Raw genomic sequence first — 11,204 nt, forward strand, 5'->3', positions numbered from 1 at the left:
ATTCCAATATTTGGAAATACAAAATTACTCAAAAGCTCCAAAAGAGCTAATATATTAATATATTGTAATTGTTAATCCATTGATTTTAAACGATATTTATAATGGATCTCATATTGAGATTATAAATGAGGAAAAGATTATATTTCATATGAATCAAAAGAGGATTGAGTTATTAATTTGTATTTATTACTCTTGTAATAAATTGAATTGATCATGGCTATTTTTGTGATATTCTTTTGTCATCATCTTCGTTAAGGAGTTGAAAGCAAAATATTTAACTGTAAAAAATCTACTTACACTACGGAATAATTTAAAAGAAAAGTATGAGCAATAGAATATGGCAATTCTATCTAAAGCTCGTTATGGTTGGATGCACCAAAAGTTGCAAATTTTTAAAACTGTAAGTGTAACTTTACAATATTCAAAATAAGTTCTCAATTAAAATTACATGGAAAAATATTACTGATGAGAATCTTGCAAGAGAGAACTTATTCAACTTTTCATGAGTCAAATGTGCTCCTGCAGTACCAATATCATGAAAAATTTTACTTATGATTGAACAAAAGTTTTTAATCACGAAACCTAAACATTCCTTGAAGAGAATGTAACAATATGTAATAAATTTGAAAGATATAATTTTTGATGTGGATGTAGTAAGTTGGACTATAATAATAGTCATGGGGGATGGTCATAATGAATTTTCTCACCACCAGAAGTGAAAAACATTAAGAAAGCAAGAAAAGAACAAGAATTTCGAAAAACTTTTTAAGAAGAGAGACAATTTATTTATGAAGAGTCATTGGTTATGTACCTATTGTACACTTGCAAAATAAGATTCACTTTCAAAGTTTGTTATTAATAGATTTTGATTGGATTCAAAATCTACTATTGAAGTTTAATTTGCCTACTTTTTATCGTCAAGACTCAACGTAGAACAAAAAAAGGTACATCTTTAAATATTAAATCAACTTGATATATGATTTTAATATTTTGAGATGGTCTTCTTTAAGTTTTGATTACATATGTTACATATTGTTTTAAGCATCTCATTTGTTCATGAAAATGAATATTAACTAATTTATTTATATCGTTATAGTAGGTTTTATAATTAAATAATATATTTGATTAAAATATATCTAGTATGCAAATTTATGTTAACAAACAAATGAATTTTATGGTTATTCGAATTTGATTTAGTTCAAAGAATTGTTAAAGATAGTAATTCATACGTTTTATATTATTCCATTTGTTAATTATTTAGAGAAATAACATGAGCAATTGTAAATGAAAAATTCTATGAGCTTAAATGGTTGGATTTTGAATTAAATTTCATGCATGTTTATGATGATTGTAATGCCCTAAAATTTCTAATTTCGTTATTGTGAAAATATGGCACAAATATCTGTCAGCTTTAGTGGTTATGTGTTCTGGGAGTGTTTGGGAGGTCTTAAGTTCAAGCTTTCACTTGGACAAATTTTGATATTTTGAATGAATTAGGCCTTACTCTTGTTCAGTAGGTTTTTATTTGATTGTTGGGTAAATTAGATCAGAATGGGCCTGTTGGTCTGGTGGTTAAATGGTGTGTTATTATGGTAGAGGTCTTGTGTTTGAATCCCTATGCAGGTAAGGGTATTATTATTTTTCCTCAGATTTCGAGATAGAGTTGTGTAATAGGGGGATTCTGAGTAGTGGATGTGTAGTGGGAATTAGGGAAGAAGATTAAGAGATTTTGGGGGTTATCGGGATTTTATTTTATTTTTTTCCCATAACCGAATTTTGACTCACTTTTCCAAAAAAAATATGCTGTTTATTCTTCTCCCTCTTCTCTTACCAAAATTCTCTGAGTTTTTTCATCTTTTTCTTCTTCTTGATTTTTCCCTAATCCATTTATTTTCCTTCGTTTTCGCACACGGTCAGTGCTTGCTTAGTTTCGGCAAGTGTTTCTCTTCGTTTCTATCATGAATCTCTTAGCGACTGAAGTGGTAATGTTTTTTCTCTGCGATTTGGGTGTAGGGGGAGACTTAGACTGGTGAATTCAGTGTTCTCGTCTTAGCAATAGTTAAACTGAGGGTTATCGTTGGTGGTAAGTTGGGTTTCTGTTCGTTCTTTGTTGTCAATTCGCTTGTAAATCCGTTAAATTGATGTTGAGTTTCTTGATTATAGGCTTTGGAGTGCTCGGTGACTATTTTAACATAAAAAAACCAAGTGTGTACCTGAAACGCAAAAACAAAAAAAAAGAGATTCGGCGAAAATCCGAAATTGCTTGTTGTTTGGACAGTAGCAGTAGGCTAACTTTGAAAAATCGCCATAAATTGTGGAAATCAAATTAGAGGATGAAAAAAAATATGAAATTAAATCTTATTGAGTCTAGTTTCTCATAGAAGAAATAGTATAAGTAATGGAATTGTATATCGTGAGCTATAATAAACTTTGGGAGACAAGGTCAGATTGAATTCGGGTTCCCCTGTTCTGAATTTGGAAAATCATCAAAAATTGGAGAAAAATAATTAGGGTTTAAAATTTACATGTTTAAATTACTAATGAGTCTATTTTCAATATAAACAAATGGAAACATCATTCAAATTTTTTACTAAGAGATAATTAATTTTTAGCAAAGAAGGGACGAAGCTGTTAGACAGCAAAACAAATTTAAGTTTGAAGATTTTATTGTACTTATTGGCTAAATAAAAAATTCTGAAAATTCTATGGTAGAAAGATATTTGAGTCTAGTTTCAAAGACTTCAAGAGGATCTTAATTTGGAATTCTGTAGCTCAAGATATAAATAATTTAGTAACAGTGACTCAAGTAAACAACTTTGAAGGAACATATAAGTAAATAGTGAAAACATATATGAATAATTAACTAGCACAGGTTACATTAAAAAATGGATCACGTGGCCAAGGCCAATTTGGGCCGAGTGGGCCACATGGGCATGTGAGCCCATTTTTCTGAAAAGTTCTATAAGGTTGCACAGGTAGCCCAAGTCGTCTGTGGATCTACTGTAGGGTTAGTAAGCTTTACTTAGACCCCTATATGTGTGATTTGTCTGTCTGATTTCTATACCGAGCATGACTTATGGTATCTGAATGTATGTACTATTAATTGCATAATGGCATGACATATTTTGTATGTTGTATTGCATCGGGGTGGGTTGATGATATTTGGAGGAAGTGTCTGAAAGGCTATTAAGTCTGTTATCCGGCAGCTTAGCTGCAACCTTCTGATTATGTGCCGCATTTCGGTATAGCATGGTGTGTAGGGATAGGTGGGTTGATTTAATCCCCACATGGTGTGTAGGGTTGGCGGAGATGGTGTGTAGAGGCTGGTGGGTAGGATTCTGATTTACTATATCTGCATTCTGTATCTGATATGGGCCAAGGCCCTAATGTATTTCTGAGACTGTATCTGAATGGGCTAAGGTCTAAACTGATTCTGTGATGGGCATGGGCCCCAAACTATATCTAACTGAATTCTATTGATTATCTGTATGCATGTTTTCTGGGGGATTACACACTGAGTTTGCGAAAACTCACCCTTTCTCTGTTTAATCTGTACAGGTAATCTCCAAACTTGACGGGTCGGTGTAGCGGAGGACTCGACGGTGGCCACACGTAAATTTTAGACTATTTTCTGTTAATGCCTAGAATTTATAACTTATTTGGGGTTTTTGATGTATCTTCTGGACTATGGACTGGTTGGCTTTAAATTTGGGACTTCATACTATTTTTTATGGAATTTTTTTTAAAACTACAACTCCACAAAACACAGTTTTTTTCTAAAAACTAAGGTTTTCGTAAATAGAAACGATTTTCCCTAAATTAATTGGTTACAAAAGCTTCCACTAAGAGACAAGTTTTAAAGCAAATCAACTAGTTTTTTTTCGAATTAAATAAAAGCTAACTTAGTGTAACGATTTTTAAACTCTACAATCTTGTCCTCAAATCCCTTTCCATGTGACATCGTCAGATTCGGCCATAACGTCTAGGTTAGGTTTGGGGTGTTACCTTTAGTGGTATCAGATCCAAGTTGTAAAACTCGATTGTGGATTTGGGTTTAAAACTTGGTTTTAAATAGATGATTTTTAAATGGTTTAAAATATTTTTGATAAGTATGTGGTACACTTAGTCTCCGGCGCCGATTCTGTAAGTGTTCTAAAAACTCTGATAAGTTTTTGAAAATATGAGTAGCATATTATGAAACTACTATAGGTAGTAAACTGTATTGAGAACACTGTAGATAGTGTATACTGAAAACAGTAGCGAAATTGAAAATTGTAGTAAGACTGTGATTTGTATAACAAACTCTAAACTTCAGATACTGTTTTGCATAAAATATCTACTAATAGATATCGAAAATGTAACTGATTCATAAAACTGTTAACACAGATAAGCTATGAATTCTACGATGAGTGTACAAGCTATCCACGGACGGGGTACTAAAGGCCGAGGTAGAGGCTGTAGAGGGGCTCGAGCTGAGTTTTCGTCGTTGGGTAGCATGCCAAATCTGGATACGAGTGAGACGTCGGCTTCACCTGATACAGAGACTGGGTCTCATGATCGCATGGCTGGGGACGATGCCTTGTCCCAGACTATGCTGAAGATATTAGAGAGGATCGCTGGGCCCAACACTGGATTTGAGGACCGAGGGTCGGTTACGGAACAACTCCGGTCCAATGGGGTTGGGCTACTTAGGGTGTCACTGGAGTCGCCCCTAGCGTGGTCGAGTACTGGATGGAGGCCACAGAAAGAATCATGGACGATTTGGACTTTACCCCTGAATAGAAATTGAAAGGGGTTGTCTTCTTGCTTCGCGATGAGCATACCAATGGTGGCTGACCGTTAAGGAGGGCACTCAGACCGAACGACTGACTTGGGATTTCTATAAGTCTGATTTTCAAGGTAAATATGTGGGGGAAAGCTACATTGATGCTAGAAGACGTGAGTTTCTGAATCTCATGCAAGGGGGTCGTTTAATGGCTGAGTATGAGACCGAGTTTCTGAGATTGAGTTGTTATGCTTGAGGCATGGTGGCGATTGAATATGAGTGTTGTGTCTGCTTCAAGGATAGTCTCAGGAACAGTTTGAAAGTTCTGATAGCTCCGTAAAGGGAGCGTAACTTTTCAGCACTGGTAGAGAAGGCTAAGATCACCGAGGAGGTGAAGCACGTTGAGCACCAAAACCAGGATAAGGAGAGAGACAAAAATAAGAGGGATTCAGAGCCCTCGAGTTCTGCGATGAGGCCTAAGAAAAAGGTCAGATCTAGTGGGCCAGTTAGAGTTGGGGCTCCTGTTGCACCTACTGATATCACGCTTTGTGGGCATTGTGGAAGACGCCATCCGGGTGAATGTTAGAGGACGATTGGGGCTTGTTTAAGATGTGGGTCTACTGAGCACCGTGTTCAAGAGTGTCCGCTGAGGGCCGATCAGGTACAAGCTGCGGGTTCTTGTACTTCACAGCCACTAGAGGTAGTTCAGTAGCCGCCTACGGGCTGTGGTCAAGCTAGACGTGGTATGATATAGGTCAGAAGCAGAGAGCACCGGGTAGAGGTGCTGGAAAGGCTGAGGTGAGACAGTCAGCCCTAGTTTATGCTACTCATCGCCGAGAGGATAAAGATGCTCCGGACGTTATCACGGGTACGTTTCTTATTTTTGATGTGTTTTACACTGCGTTGATAGATATAGGATCTACGCATTCCTATGTTGCCTATTATGTTTCCAAAAACCTAGAGATTCTGGTTGAGAGTACTTCTAATGAGGTGACTGTGCTGAGCTCGCTAGGGCAATCTTTCAGAGTTAGCAAACTGTACAGGGATGTTCTTTTAAAGGTTCAAGGGACGGTATTTCTGGCTGATTTGATGGAGCTTCCGTTTGAGGAGTTCGATATGATATTGGGGATGGACTAGTTGTCAAGCATCGTGTTAGTTTAGACTGTGCAACTAAGAGGGTCGTATTGATATCTGAAGGGGGTAATGAAGTAGTTGTGATTGGGGAACGTCGGAATTACTTGGCTAGTGAGATCTCTGCACTAGTAGCTAAGAAACTGGTTCGCAAGGAATGTGAGGCGTATTTGGCCTACGTAAGTGTTTCCGCTTCTAAGGACTCTTCTGTTAAGGACATCAGAACTGTGAAGGATTTTTCAGACGTCATTTTTGAGGAGCTACCGGGTTTACCTCTAAATCGAGAAGTGGAGTTTGGGATTGAGCTTCTTCTTGGTACAACTGCAGTGTCTATTGCTCACTATTGAATGGCATCGAAGGAGCTTACAGAGCTCAAGGCTCAAATTCAGGAGTTATTGGATCGTGGGTTCATCCGCACCTAGTTTATCCTCGTGGGGAGCAACGGTACTATTTGTTAAGAAAAAGGATGGATACATGAGAATGTGTATCGACTACCGACAACTAAATAAGTTGACTATTAAGAACAAGTATCCATTTTCGAGGATTGATGATTTGTTTGACCAGTTTCGAGGGGCGTCTGTGTTCTCCAAAATAGACTTGCATTCTGGGTATCATCAGTTGAGGGTTAAGGAGGCTGATATGCATAAGACGGCATTTAAGACTCGTTATGGTCACTACGAGTTCCTAGTGATGCCATTTGGACTGACTAATGTACCGACAGCTTTCATGGATCTGATGAACTGAGTGTTTCAGCCCTACCTGGATCGATTTGTAGTGGTGTTCATCGATGACATATTGGTTTATTCGAGGAATTAGGATAAGCATAACGAGCACCTTAGGATTGTTCTTCAGATTTTGAGAGAAAAGCAGCTCTATGCTAAGTTCAGCAAGGGCGAGTTTTGGTTACGTAAAGTAATATTTCTGGGTCAAGTGGTGTTTGCTGAGGGGATTCAAGTCGATCCTCAAAAAGTTGAGGCTGTATTGAACTGTAAGCAGCCTAAGAATGTGTCTAAGATCCGCAGCTTTTTGGGGCTGGCAGGTTATTACCGATGGTTTGTTTAAGGATTTTCATTGATCACAACACCGTTGACTAAGCTGTTACGTAAATGTGTATTGTTTGACTGTACTAATGCACAGAAAAAGAGCTTTGAGAAGCTTAAGACTGTACTAATTGAGGCTCCTGTTTTGGTACAGCCTGAACCTGGAAAGGAGTTCACGGTTAATAGTGATGCATTATAAGTCGCTTTGGGATGTGTGTTGATGCAGGATGGTAATGTGGTTGCATATACGTCTCATCAGCTTAAGACACACGAGGTGAACTATCCGACACACGATTTAGAGGTTGCCGCCGTAGTCTTTGCATTGAAAATCTGGAGGCATTATCTGTACGGTAAGAAGTGTATTATCTACACTGATCATAACAGCCTCAAGTATCTCCTCACTCAGAAGAAGTTAAATTTTAGGCAGCATAGATGGGTTGAGCTGCTTAAGGATTATGATTGTACCATTGAGTATCATCCCGGTAAGGCCAATGTGGTTGCCAATGCATCGAGCCGTAGGGCTATGACTGATCTGAGAGTGATGTTCACTTGACTTAGCCTATTTGACAATGGAAGTCTGTTGGCAGAACTTCAGGTCAAACCAACATGGATTGAATAGATTCATGGTAAACAGTTGGGGGATAAGTCTCTCAGGTTACGTTTTCGTCAGGTTGAAAATGGTGGCACTACTGATTTGGGGATAAACAGTGATGGGGTACTTTATTTCCGTTGTCAGATTTGTGTATCGAATGATGAGGATTTAAGGCAGTCGATTCTGAGAGAGGCGCATGGTAGTCCCTATACTATGCATCCCAGCGGGAACAAGATGTACCGAGATCTTAGGGTGGCCAGGGTTGAAGCGTGAGGTTACTGACTTTATTGCTCACTGTTTGACTCGTTAGCAGGTTAAGGCTAAGCATCAATTACCTTCGGGTTTGCTGCAGCCGGTTAAAATTCCGTTATGGAAATAAGAGCAAGTAACGATGGACTTCATTAGTGGGTTGTCTCTAATACCCACTAAGAATGATTCTGTCTGGGTCATCGTGGATCGATTGACTAAGTCTACATTCTATATCTGATATGGGCCAAGGCCCTAATGTATTCCTGAGATTGTATCTGAATGGGATAAGGCCCAAACTGATTCTGTGATGGGCACGGGCCCCAGGCTGTATCTAACGGAATTCTGTTGATTATCTGTATGCATGTTTTTTGTTAGAATTACACTCTGAGTTTACGAAAACTCACCCTTTCTTTATTTAATCTGTACAGGTAATCCCCAAACTTGACGGGTCGGTACAGCAGAGGACTCGACGGTGGCCACACGTAAATTTTAAATTGTTTTCCATTAATTCCTAAAATTTATTACTTATTTGGGGTTTTTGATGTATCTTCTGGACTATGGACTAGTTGGCTTTAAATTTGGGACTTTATACTGTTTTTTATGGATTTTTTTTAAAACTGCAACTCCACAAAATACGGTTCTTTTCTAAAAACTAAGGTTTTTCGTAAATAGAAATGATTTTTCCTAAATTAATTGGTTACAAAAGCTTCCGCTAAGAGACAAGTTTTAAAGCAAATCTACTAGTTTTTTTTCAAATTAAATAAAAGCTAACTTACTGTAACAATTTTTAAACTCGACAATCTTGTCCTCAAATCCCTTTCCATGTGACATCGCTAGATTCGGCCATAACGTCTAGGCCGAGTTTGGGGTGTTACAATGATGGTTATAAAAAAAATTGTTAGTTTTCATTATGTCATATTTTTATGTTTGAGATGTGACATTTATTGATATATTTAGTATAGGTTTGTTTCTATACATGACCTAGGCAGTTATTCTTGGTAGTTATCTGATTATGCAAAACACTTGTTAAAAGGGTTTTAAAGGAATTTTTGAATTGAACTCAGGACTTCTCGCATCTGAAGCGAGAACCATACCACTAGACCAAATGCCCTGCATTTGAAGATTTTGGCATATTTCCTGAAGCGAATATTACATATAGTTATTTGAAAATTATATATATTGACTTACTGGCATTGTAGACTTCACATTAATTTAGACATTTCCAGTAGTAAATGTCACAATAGTACTTATATGTGGATAGAAAGTAAAAGGAATGGTAGTAAAATTATCAATCTGTTACAATTTAGAACAATTGAAACGCATGTTAAAGTAAATCGGAAGTTTACAAATACAAATGCATTCACTATTTGGCATGACCAGTTAGACCATTCTAGATCATATATGATGCGAAAATTAATTGAGAATTCATATGTTAAAGAACCAAAATATTCTTTAATTTAAAGAATTCTCATTTGTTTCTTGTTATCAATGAAAATTGATTCTTAGAAACTCACTAGCTAAAGTTGAGATTTAATGTCTTACATTTCTGAAATGAGTATGGACTCCTTCACCCACCATGTGGATGGTTTTGATATTATATGATTTTGGTAGATGCATATACAAAATAATCACATATGTGTTATCAACTTGCAACTTGTCATTTGCAAGATTGCTTGTTTAAATAATTAATTTCAGATCATGCAATTAAGACAATTCATCTTGCTAATACTGATGAGTTTATATCTCAGTCTTTTATTGATTGAGTTTGAAAAACTTTTGTAAAAGTTTGTTATTTACGTGTATAATGGTTTAGAGAAATTATTGATTGAACACCTCTAATTAATGTCTAAACAATTACTTATGAGAACTAAACTTCCTATTTCAACGTGAGATTATGTTGATTTACGGGTTGTACACATCAACTCAATAAGTCATAAATACTCCTAATTACAATTGGTTTTTGATCAAAATTTAACTATTTCTCATCTTTGAATTTTTTTATGTGCGTATATGTTCCAATTGCTCCACCACAACGCATAAAGATGAGTGAATCCTTAAAGAATGTTGGGAATATATATTAATTACAAGTCTCTTTGTATTATTAGATGTTTTGAATGTATTGGAGATTCAATTATGACATGATTTGTGATTACAATTTTGATTGGATAGTTTTCCCGACATTAGGGGGAGAGAAATAATAACTTGTAATGAGTTAGGGGGGAGTGATTTGAACAAGAAGTTTAACAAGGATAACTCATTACAAGTTAACTGTCAGGTGTATTTACAAACTTAATGAGAATAACCAAGTGTTATATACCATCTAATATTTTAATTTGAATCAAAGTCTCAGTAGGACAATCAATTAGAATAAATAATAGATTGATCGATTCCAAAAATGAAAATTCTTCTAGATGGCCATATAGTGGAGGCGGGTGCTCCAAAAGAGACCCAAGACATAACTAATAAGTAAAACTCCAGAAAGATTTAGGTATCTGAAACTGAAGATTAAAATAGTAAAAAAAAAGAAATCTCGATACGTTATGTCAATTCGAGAAAATGTGGAATCGATAATAAAAGTGGTCGACAATGGTTTTGCATGCAATATTATTGTAGAAATAATTAAATAAAAGAAGAATCTTGAATAAATCTATGGAATAGATTGCTCAAAATAGAAAGACGCAACTCAAGTACAATTAAATTCGTTGATTTTTTGGACCAATAGTCCAAATATCTAAAGGTATAAAGTCAGTAAGGGTACAAATGAAGTAGTTTTGCAAAAGCGGAATAAAATATGAAATTTTTCGCTAAGCCTTTGCATTAATTATGAAAAGATATAATAATCTTTTGTGGTGGATACAATAACCTTTAGATTTATTATTAAATTGACAGTTCATAAACGATTTAATTTGCGTCTAATGATTGTTGTTACAACCTTTTATGAATCACTATATAGTGTAAAGTTTATATTTAAATCCTTGGATTTAGAATGCCGAAGCATATTAAAATTATCCGAATTTGTTCATTTATATGAATTGAAGTAATTTGAATATATGTGGTAAGTTTGACTTAGTGAATAGTAGATGAAGGAGGATTATAAAATGATCCAAAATACTTATTTGTGTTTTTATAGAAGATTCATGATTAAAGTTTGCTATGATTATTGTTGAAACTCCTGGAGAGATCAAAATATATTTCCCTCAAAATTTTCCCTCACTCATGACTTTCAAAAGAATGGTGATATAAATGCTTACCAGATACATTCAAATAGTCATTTGAAATACTAGTATCCCAAATTGAATACGTAGAATACGAGAAAGTATGTGATGTTTTCATGAGGGGGAGTAAATATGCGCTGTACTTTTTTTCCCTTAATCGAGGTTTTATCCTATTGAGTTTTCCTGGTATGTGTATTATATATATGTGTACT

The sequence above is a fragment of the Gossypium raimondii genome, chromosome 6, assembly GCF_025698545.1.
Source record: "Gossypium raimondii isolate GPD5lz chromosome 6, ASM2569854v1, whole genome shotgun sequence".
Lineage (NCBI taxonomy): Eukaryota > Viridiplantae > Streptophyta > Magnoliopsida > Malvales > Malvaceae > Gossypium > Gossypium raimondii.